At 32.2% G+C, this 10,722-nt stretch overlaps 1 long non-coding RNA gene across 1 annotated transcript in view; it reads right to left on the bottom strand.

Moving 5' to 3' along the window:
* Window positions 1-10,722, bottom strand: part of LOC122789956 — a 1,068,191-nt gene that overhangs the window by 182,674 nt on the left and 874,795 nt on the right. The gene's annotated exons all lie outside the window — the stretch shown is intronic.

Here is a 10,722-nt window from a genome sequence, read left to right as displayed (position 1 = left end):
ACATTTTGGCGGAAACTTATTAAAACTAGTGACAAACATTCATTTAGCAGTGTAAATGCATCTAAACATGACAGAACCTCCACAATGTATTCCACAGATCATCACAGCCTCTATGCAAGTGAAATTAAACTCAAAATTACCAACAAGTAATAAAACTCAGCATTCCTCTCCCAACTCAATTTTCATACAAATCCTATTATTCACTGTGCCCACACAGTCAAAAGCATTTCTATATATTAATAAAGAAAAGAAAAGAGAGTAGAAAATAAAAGGGAGTCAGGCAGAAATAAAAAGTGTAAGAGAAAGCTGTAAGAAGTATATACAATGGAATGTTACTTACTGTTTATATTAATAGAGTTAAAAATAAAACATATTATTTACTCTTATTTAGTTCTGATTATTATTAGTTAAAGCATGACAGATTATTTACAAACAAGCATAAGCAGTATAATCAAGAAAGTATAATTAGAAATAGCATTTGAAGAACTTATAAACTTTTACAAGAAATAAATATGTTATTATTCTATTAATGATATTTTCATTACTGTTGTTTCTCTCGCCTTCCCCACCTTTTACCCACTACATAATCTAAATAGAATGTCATTGTTTAAACAAAGAAAATAATAAAAGAAGAAGGAAAAAAAAGGTAAAGATAAAAAATGTATCAAATTACTAACCTTACTTTTTCAGAAAGAAAAACAAATAGAGTCACAGCCTGCCATTAAATCCTCAGGCATTTTGACTGGTTATGAAACAAAACATTTCTTTGCACATAGAGAATAACTTTTGATTAAATCTTTTCCAAAATATTTGTGGCTTTCTGGAAATGCAGGAACTATATTCAAAAGATTAATAATGAACTAAAATGATGAGAGAGAAAAAAACATATAACAAATCATTTGTTTTTTAGTCTCTTCTTCTTCTCTGAAGTCTTCCAGGAAGCTTCAGTTGCCAATCTCTTTAAAGAAGAACTAGCCCATTCCATTTCTTCTATTTTATCCAAAATCCTTTTTCTTTGACAAACAGTAAAGCAGAGTCTAAATCATCGAAGACCTTAGGACCATCAGGAAGGAAGATTTTAAGCTTGGCAGGAAACAGAAGGTATGTTTTAAACTGTGCTTTTGTAAGCTCCCTTATTAGTGGCAGAAAAACTTTTCTTTTAGCAATTACCATGGAAGAATAGTCATTGTCAAAACGCACAGTTGTCTCATTAAACTTAACAGGAGCTTTAGCCCAAGCAGATTTAAGAACCATCTCTTTATCAAAAGATGATAGAAATCTAACTATAACTGATCTAGGATAGTTTTTGTTAGAGTTAGTATTAGCTATAGATCTACGTGCTCTTCGATACCAAAAGAGAATGCTTCTGGTAAATCTAAAGTTTTAGGAGCCATGTTGTTAAAAAAGAAGTAATATTGTTACCTTCAATATTTTCTGGCAGTCCAAAAATCCTAATGTTATTGCGCCTAGATCTATTTTCCAGGTCATCCAGCTTTGTTTGTAAATGTGTATTTTGTTTCAGCAGAAACTCAATGTTGATTTCCTGTTCTTGTATTTTATTTTCCATGTCATTCACAGCTTCTTCTATGCCTGTCATCTGGATCTTCTGTTGTTGCAGGTCCATATGTAACAAGTCTATTTGTTTTGTAGTTTTTCTATGAAAGTGTCTATTTTAGTATCCATTTTATCCATCTTAGCAGTAAGTTGCTGGACTATAATTATCAGAGACTGAAGTTCTTTCTTGATGCTGGAGTCTTGAGAATTTGTCTTACTGGAACTCATTTCAGACTGATAAACTGACAGGAAAATTTCCAAAGTAATTTCTGACAGGAATATTATTAAGATTTCCTTTCTTTTTTAGATATAGTTCAAGAACTATATAAAACATATTTAGAAAGAAAATTACTTCAAGAATTAATTTTTTAAGTAATTAATTCCTGTCAATGTAATGAAATTGGTGGAGCTGAAGAAATCTGCTGCTATCCTGTGTTCATCCTTGGCCACGCCCCAACGATGATATCATTTTCTGAACTTAAATATCCTGTATTATCCTAAAAGTTCAGTCACTGTCCTGAACACAAGTGACTTTTTAATAGCCACTGCCAGGAAAAAAATATATTAGCTTGAAGAAAAGCTAACTTTATTCTTCTTCCACGAAGAGCACTTCATGAAGAAATCTTTTGTTAGACAAAAGCACTCACCTAGGAAGAAAAGTACAGTATGCTTTTCCAAGTCAATGATTTTTTTTTACTTATTTAATTTTTTTCTGTTTGCTGCTGTCTTTTTTAACTGTTCATCAGAATCACATAGATGACAAAGGTCTAGGGGCAAAGGGCAAAGAATTAAAAAAAAAAAAAAAAAAACTCTCTCTCTGGTTCTGGGCACAGTTATTATTCTTCAGCAACAAACCTTGCAAGTCAACATAAGTCATCTGTTACCATGCTTGGCAATTTCCCAGACTGACCTACTGCCCCCAAACAGGAATAAAAAGTCTGACAGCAGAGATGAGTAAGGCTATGAGTTGTTAAGCTGCGTCCTGTGGTCTGGATTTTGATTCTTCAAGTCTCCCTTTGCCTACAGTGTTGCACCGAGTAAGGCACTTAACTGGGCAGTGCATTGGGGAAACTGGGCTAGTCTCTTCAATAGTCTTTGGACTACAAGCCTAGTAACTATCTATGAAATTATGAATACAAAGAATAAGCTTCTCTTATCAGTGGTGAGAAATATATATGTATATAGATAGATACCTGTATGTATCTATCTATATATAATACGTATATATATATATATATATATATATATATATATATATATATATATATATATATATATATATATATATATATATATATATATGTGTGTGTGTGTGCGCACACACACACACACACACATTTATACATTGCAAGCTTTCCTTACTACAGTTGTAACAGACTGCTTGTTACTGAGGCGCTCAGAAGAGGCAGTAAGTAATTAGAGACGTCAATACATCATCCATGGCATTTGTAAAAATCCCAGTACCACTGTCACATCCCATTGGCAAATGCAGATCATGGCCATGAACAGTCTCTGCCTGGGGCAGTCACCCCCTTTGCCCCCCTCTATTTATAGTTCTGAAAGGAGGTATTCAGAGATAAGTAGTGTTGTGGGAAACATTACTTAGTTCAATCAGTTTTTTTTTTTTATTTAAAATTTTATTTGCATTTTTCAAGTTGTAATAATAAATATAATACAGTGGGAAATAAAGCTACGAGTAGCACAGCAACGAGAGAACCAGTCGACAGCGTATAAAGATAAAAGCAATGAAATTCAGTCACCATAAAACGCTGTTGCAAGTGGCTGCACCTTGTAGACACAATCCAGGGAAGCTATGTGATGCTTCCGATATCGCAAACACTACTCCTATGAAGGAAATTGTAGTCAACAGTAGAAAAATAGGATAAAATCCATAAACACTGCTCCCAAGCAGAAAATGGCAGTCATCAATCCAAATCGGATAAAAAGAACACAATTTTATTCACAGAAAAAAGTGAGCGCTTTCGCCATTAGGCTTCATCAGACTTTACAAATTACATCCAGTAACAGTCATTTAAATAGTCCGCTCTATTCAATGATAGGTGGACACTGATTTAAAATTTAAAGCGCCACAGCAGACAAACAATAAGCTATTAATATTTACAACCATTAAAATAGATAAGTGATGAAACACACCATATAAAATTTAAGCTGCTTATAACCATATTACATTTCATACATAACTTCCTTTACAGTGGTACATATATATTAAAAATAGTATATAAAGATTTTTTAAGAAATATATAAAAATTTCTTGTAAAGACATCATCTAGGTCTAGGGATGCTTCTGCCCTTCAAAACAGGTTTAATGTGAACTTTGTCATTAATGTAATATGGTTATAAGCAGCTTAAATTTTATATGGTATGTTTCATCACTTATCTATTTTAATGGTTGTAAATATTAATAGCTTATTGTTTGTCTGCTGTGGCGCTTTAAGTTTTAAATCAGTGTCCACCTATCATTGAATAGAGCGGACTATTTAAATGACTGTTACTGGATGTAATTTGTAAAGTCTGATGAAGCCTAATGGCGAAAGCGCTCACTTTTTTCTGTGAATAAAATTGTGTTCTTTTTACCCAATTTGGATTGATGACTGCCATTTTCTGCTTGGGAGCAGTGTTTATGGATTTTATCCTATTTTTCTACTGTTGACTACAATTTCCTTCATAGGAGTAGTGTTTGCGATATCGGAAGCATCACATAGCTTCCCTGGATTGTGTCTACAAGGTGCATCCACTTGCGACAGCGTTTTATGGTGACTGATAATACAGTGGGAGATACAAAAATACCATACTTACATATCAAACTATTACAATAACAAATATATATATATATATATATATATATATATATATATATATATATATATATATATATATAGATATATATATATATATATATATATATATATATATATATGGGCCTACTTCACTTACCAGAACATCCACATCACTGGCTTTCACTTTGCTGAGGTGAATACACCGACAAACCAGAAGACTGACATCCGGAGAACTGACATTTCACTCGAGATAAGTAACTGCTTGGCCATCCTGTTGAACATTGCCCCTGACCCCTGCAGTAATGCAATCTCAGAGTTGGTATATTTAGTTAGGGGGTGTGGGGGCTAAAGCCCCCTACATAAGGTGGGTTTACTTTTGTTTTTTTGTTTTTTTTTTTTTTTGTTTTATTTGGGATGGCCAAGAGGTTACTTACCTCAAGTCAGAAGTCGGTGTTCTGGATATCAGTCTTTTGGTTTGTTGGTTTATTTGTCTCGGCAAAGTGAAAATCGATGATGTGGGCATTCGGGTAAGTGAAGTAGACAAAAGAAGGTGGTGAGAAGATAACAGCTTGAATACGAGAATATTCAAGGTATAGTTAACAGAAGTTTAGTTATTACTAAGAAATTTAGACTATTTATAATGAGAATGTTTAACAGTAGTGCTTGAGAGTAAAGGAATCTAAGATTTTTTTAATTAGTAATCACGAGTTTTTACCTGAAGAACTGATGATCAAGAATGTGAAACATTTATACAGTAATGGGAAATGTTCAATTTAAAGATCTGAGATTTATGCATGTATGTGTTTATTTATTGACATTTGATTTCCAAGAAAGTAGACAGGATAGGTGCCCATTTTCATTTGAAACCCAAGAAGAAAAGCTCCAATGTTTTACAAAAATATTTTAAGAAAAATAATTTTACAATCTTGAAAAATAATACAATAAAAATAAATAAAAAGAATCTACAGTTTAAACAATTATACCACATTAGACATACTGTGAAATATTGCTTATGAATAGATACAACTTGTACAACGATTTAATATTTAGAGAAATTTTAGCCATAAATTGAAGGGAAGTTATACAGAGAGGAACTGCAATATGAAATGGAAAAAAAAACAGGGTTATTACATATATTGATATAGAGGTGAGGTGCTGATTGAAGCTAGGAAGTGAGTGAAGAAGTGATAGCAAGGAGGTCTAAGGTATGAATAGGTAATGCTCATATTAGTTTATCCTGGGGTGTACCAAGAGCAGAGATTTTGGTTAGGAAGTCTTTCAGAGTGGTTTTAAAGGACTGGAGAGAGGGTGTGGACCTGGTAGATGCAGCTAAAGTGCTCCAAGCCTTAGTAACATAATATGAAAGCAGACAGTGTCCCACAGATTCAATAACTCTGTCGATAGAAAGTAGCTTTTGGTCACTGCATCATAATGACTGAGTGGAAAAATAATTGTGCAGAATTGCATTTACTGCCAGACAGATGCTGGATAATTTCACAGGTGGTGAGAAGCTGTGGATATTTTAGTTGCTGGGATACTTCTAACCAATTTAGGCTTGGTAATGCTGTACAATGGTGGGTTATGAAAAGATTATTTGCTGCAAATTTAGCTACTTTATTACAGCATTGTACAAGTTTAGCTTTTTGTGATGCATAGAGGCTAGGAAGGATGGGAGCACCATAAAATAGAGAGGAGAAGAGGTAAGCAGTGATAAGTGCAGTTTTTAGTTGCATTGTTGAGAAAGATTTTTGGCTCTGTAAAGCATCCCTAGTCTTTAATTTTTTTAGTGGAATTTTTTATATGCAGATACAATTTAAGATCATTATCCACTATCATCCACAATAATTTGCTATGAGAAATTACTTCAATGGCTGTATTAAGACAGAGAATTTTAAATTTTGATTTTTCATGAGAGACAGAGAGAGACATCTGAGGAAAATACATTTTTTTTGGGGGGAGGTAAGCATAAGTTGTAAGTTAGAAAACCATATTTCAATGGCTGTTACAGCTTCCTTACTAATTTTTTTAAGATGCGGCAGGTTGTCTGATGTGCATAAGAGTGGGGAGTCACCTTCATGTTGCATGAGAGAGAGGGCTGTTTTGTGGATGTCTGGACAGTACTGGTGATAATGTTAAAAGGGAGGGGATCAAGAATAGAGCCTTGTGGTACACTAGTAGTGATGGGGAGGTATGGAGAGAGCATGGAGTGACATTTTTGTGACTGATACCTACTGGACAAGTAGCTTTTGAACCATAGATAAGTGGGCTGAGATAGACCTAGTGAGGACATCTGAAGTATTATTTGGTAGTAACAAACTGTGTTTAAGGCATTAGGCAAGTCATAAATAAGAAGGAGATTAGTTTGCCATTATATACACCTTTATTGGCAGTATCTATAAAGGACAGAAGAGCAGTATTAGGGAGGGGCAGAAGCTGTGTTGTATGAGGGATAGGAGTTCTTCCTGCAGGGGACAGTTTAGCAATTGACTATGAATATTTTTTTTTCCAAAAACATTTTTATTTTGTTTTTATTATAAACATAAGCAAATGTGCATATAACAAACACAATAAAACAATAACACAACTATTTACAATATTTACATTCATCCATGATAAACAATCATTTTATCCATGAGAAGTTATCAGTATTTGTTCAAAAGGCTTTCTAATTTTACCATACTGTTTTTTTTTATAAGTAATGTTATGAGTTCTATAACAAATGCTTTACAGTTCTTTTTTGACAAACAACTTTTGCTAAATTAATAAATTCTTTAAACATCAAATCTCATTTACTTTTCCAGTTCAAAGTAATAACTTTTCTGGCAGTTGCAAAAACTGACCAGAGTAACTGAATCTGAGATTTAGGTATTACATTAGGTATAGGAACACTGAATAGGATTAGTGAGTTAGAAATATGACAGTTTTCAGACCATAAAACCTTTACAAAATATCTGAAGTCTTTCCAGTATTAAACATCATTTCTATGTTCAATGAACATATGAACTCAGTTGGCCTCTAGTAATTCATTACATTTTCAATATTTACTTTCACCGTTGAGTATAAAATTTATTTTATTTGGAATATAGTATAAGATTTATTTTATTTGGCATATAGAAACTCTTATTCATACATTTCCATGTATACAATCTCCAATATAATGAAGAGGAGGTACCATACATATATTTCAATAACAGTTTTTTGGATTCAAAAGATATTTGTTCTCTATTAATCTTTATATAGTAATTCCAAAAATCTGAGTCAAACTGTAGTGTCTTCTCTTAGCATCTTATAGATAGGTGAGATACTTTATTTTTGATCATCTGTCTTTACAATATACCTAATAAGCTGGATCAAACTAAGTATAGATTCAGTCTGTAGGTTGATTGATACTCCTATATTGTTTTCCACAAACTGTCGTAATGAGTGTATAAACAACCATCTTGACTATTATGAAAACTACATAGAAGAGAGTTTAGTGGTTTAATACACTTATTTTCAATAAACTGATGCCAGAATATCAAGTTATTTTCCTTTAATTTTTCTATCACATTGATGTTGAAGGAATATAGGCAATCAGGGGAGTATGCTATAAGGAATATAAGAAATAGGAATTGTTTAATGCTTAATTACAATCAATTATATTTTTAAATATTTGATTAATGCCATAAGAAAAATTATCAAACTTCTTATTAAATAAACTAAATTCACATAAAAGCCAATGAACTCTACTTATTCCATATTGTTCCTTAAATTGATTTTCTAAAGTTCTAATATCAGTTATATAAATCTCATGTATTATTTTCCAGCCAGATATATAGGTAGGTGAGATCCAATGTAGCATTGCATGAATTATAACTGGTTTGGAATAAAGATCTAAGCTAGGGAATGCTATCCTATTACTGTTCCAAACTATAATGTGCCATTTATATGCAATCCTAGGTTTTAAGGGGAACCATAAAAATGTAAGTAGCATGGAATCTAATTTTTTAAAAACGGTATTGAGAGGGGAAATTTTAGGTACAATTATCATTTTAATTAAAGAGAGTCTATCCTCCATTGTGAAGAACATTTTATTCCATCTTTTGATTAGTTCACTAATGGTAGTTATTGAATTACTGTAGTTTAGTTTAACAGACTATTTCCATGTACTCTTTATACGGACACCCACATATTCTAATACATCATTCTCCCAATTAAACAGGGTACTCTCTTAGGGGTTTGTTGATCTTTTTTTCAATTATCGATGTTTTGGATTTATTATGATTAACTTTAAGCCCTGAAATTCTTTCAAACATACTTAAGGTATTTTTAACATCATGCAAAGAACCATCACTATCACCCAACGTTAACATATTATCAGCAAATAATTGCAACTTAGGACAATAGTACTTATTAACTTGAAAGCCTTTTATATTTTGCTTGTTTCTGAGATATGTAGCAAAAAGTTCCATTGAAAAAGCAAACAATAATTGTGACAAAGGACAACCTTGTCTAGTTCCCTTGAGGATTTCTAGTGGCGGGGATAGACATGATCCGATTTTCAAATAAGCTTGTTTCCCACTATAAATTTTCATTAATAAGTTGACAAAATCTGAGGAGAATTCAAAAACAATTAACATTCTTTGTAGATAAGACCAACTAATAGAATCAAAAGCCTTTTCTATGCCTAGACTGATAATAGTTAGTTTTTTTTTTGTATTTGCATGCTATGTCTATCAATGATAGTAATTTAATAATGTTATCTTGCACTTTTCTATGAAGAATGAACCCTGTCTGATCATTATGTATTAGATTAGGTAATATTTTCTTTATCCTATTAGCAAATATTGTCAAGAAAATTTTATAATCAGTGTTTAGTAACAGAATTTGCCTATATGAATCACAAGATTTGGGATCCTTACCTTGTTTTAAAATGGGGGAAATAATTGAATATTTCCACAATCGGGTGTTATACATTTTTTGCTTAACCATAGTAAAGGCACTCATCATTTTCTTTATTATATATTCAGGAAAAATCTTATATAGTTAAGGAATTATTTCATCCAGTCCTGGTGCTTTATCATCTTTTACATTTTTTATTTGCTCTTTCACTTCTGTTAGTGTTATTTAATATGTTATTTTGTTACATTGACACCTTAGTAGTTATATTTTCTTGAATAAAAGTATTACACTGTCTGTCTCCAAAAGTGGTGTGTTATTATTTATATCTTTATAGTAGTATTTGATCACTTCTAATATGCCCATTAAGTTAGATGTACTCTTAACCGAACCATCACTTTTATATTTAATCTCATTAATAAGATTTTGCTTATTTTTTGGGATCTTACCGCTATTTTATATATTTAGGATTTACAGCATAAGATTGAAATTTCAATTTTTCCAGGTTTAAGGCTACCTTTTGATTCAAAACTTCTAAGTATTTTTGATTTAACTCAGTAATTTTATGTGCTACTTTATTTGGTTTTGCGTCCATTTTTATCTTATCTATTTTTTTTGTAAGTTTATAAGTTCTTTGTCCCATTCTCTGCTTTTTTAAGGTAACAAGATTTTATTCTACCATATTATACATATATATATATATATATATATATATATATATATATATATATATATGTCAGCAGGAATAAGACAGAATATATGTGTGTGAATGAGAGGGAGGATAGAGGAATAGTGAGGATGCAAGGAGTAGAGGTGGCGAAGGTGGATGAGTTTAAATACTTGGGTCAATAGTTGAGAGTAATGGTGAGTGTGGAAGAGAGGTGAAGAGAGTACAGGCAGGATGGAGTGGGTGGAGAAGAGTGTCAGGAGTGATTTGTGACAGACTAGTACCTGTAAGAGTGAAATGGAAGGTCTACAAGAGGGTAGTGAGACCAGCTATGTTATATGGATTGGAGACAGTAGCATTGACAAAAAGGCAGGAGTTTGAGCTGGATGTGGCAGAATTAAAGATGTTAAGATTTGCACTGGGTGTGACAAGGGTGGACAAGATTAGGAATAAGTATATTAGAGGGTTAGCCCAGGTTGAAAGGTTTGGAGACAAAGCCAGAGTGGCACGATTACGTTGGTTTGGACATGTGCTGAGGAGGGATGCTGAGTATATTGGGAAAAAGATGTTAAGGATGAAGCTACCAGGTAACATGAAAAGAGGAAGGCCTAAGATGATTATGATATATATATGTATATATATATATATATATATATATATATATATATATATATATATATATATATACTTTAAAAGTGTCCCATATACAGTACCAGTCACTTCATCATTTCTATTTGATTCATTAAACATGTTGATTTCTTTCATTAACCATTCCCTGAAGTCTTTTAACTTAGTTACGCTAGTAGGAATTCTCTGTAGAAATCT

Source organism: Protopterus annectens, chromosome 15.part0 (genome assembly GCF_019279795.1).
Source record: "Protopterus annectens isolate FY-2018-M chromosome 15.part0, PAN1.0, whole genome shotgun sequence".
Classification (NCBI taxonomy): Eukaryota; Metazoa; Chordata; order Ceratodontiformes; family Protopteridae; genus Protopterus; species Protopterus annectens.
Note: the sequence above shows the minus strand (reverse complement) of the source record. Positions and strands in the feature narration are given on the sequence as shown.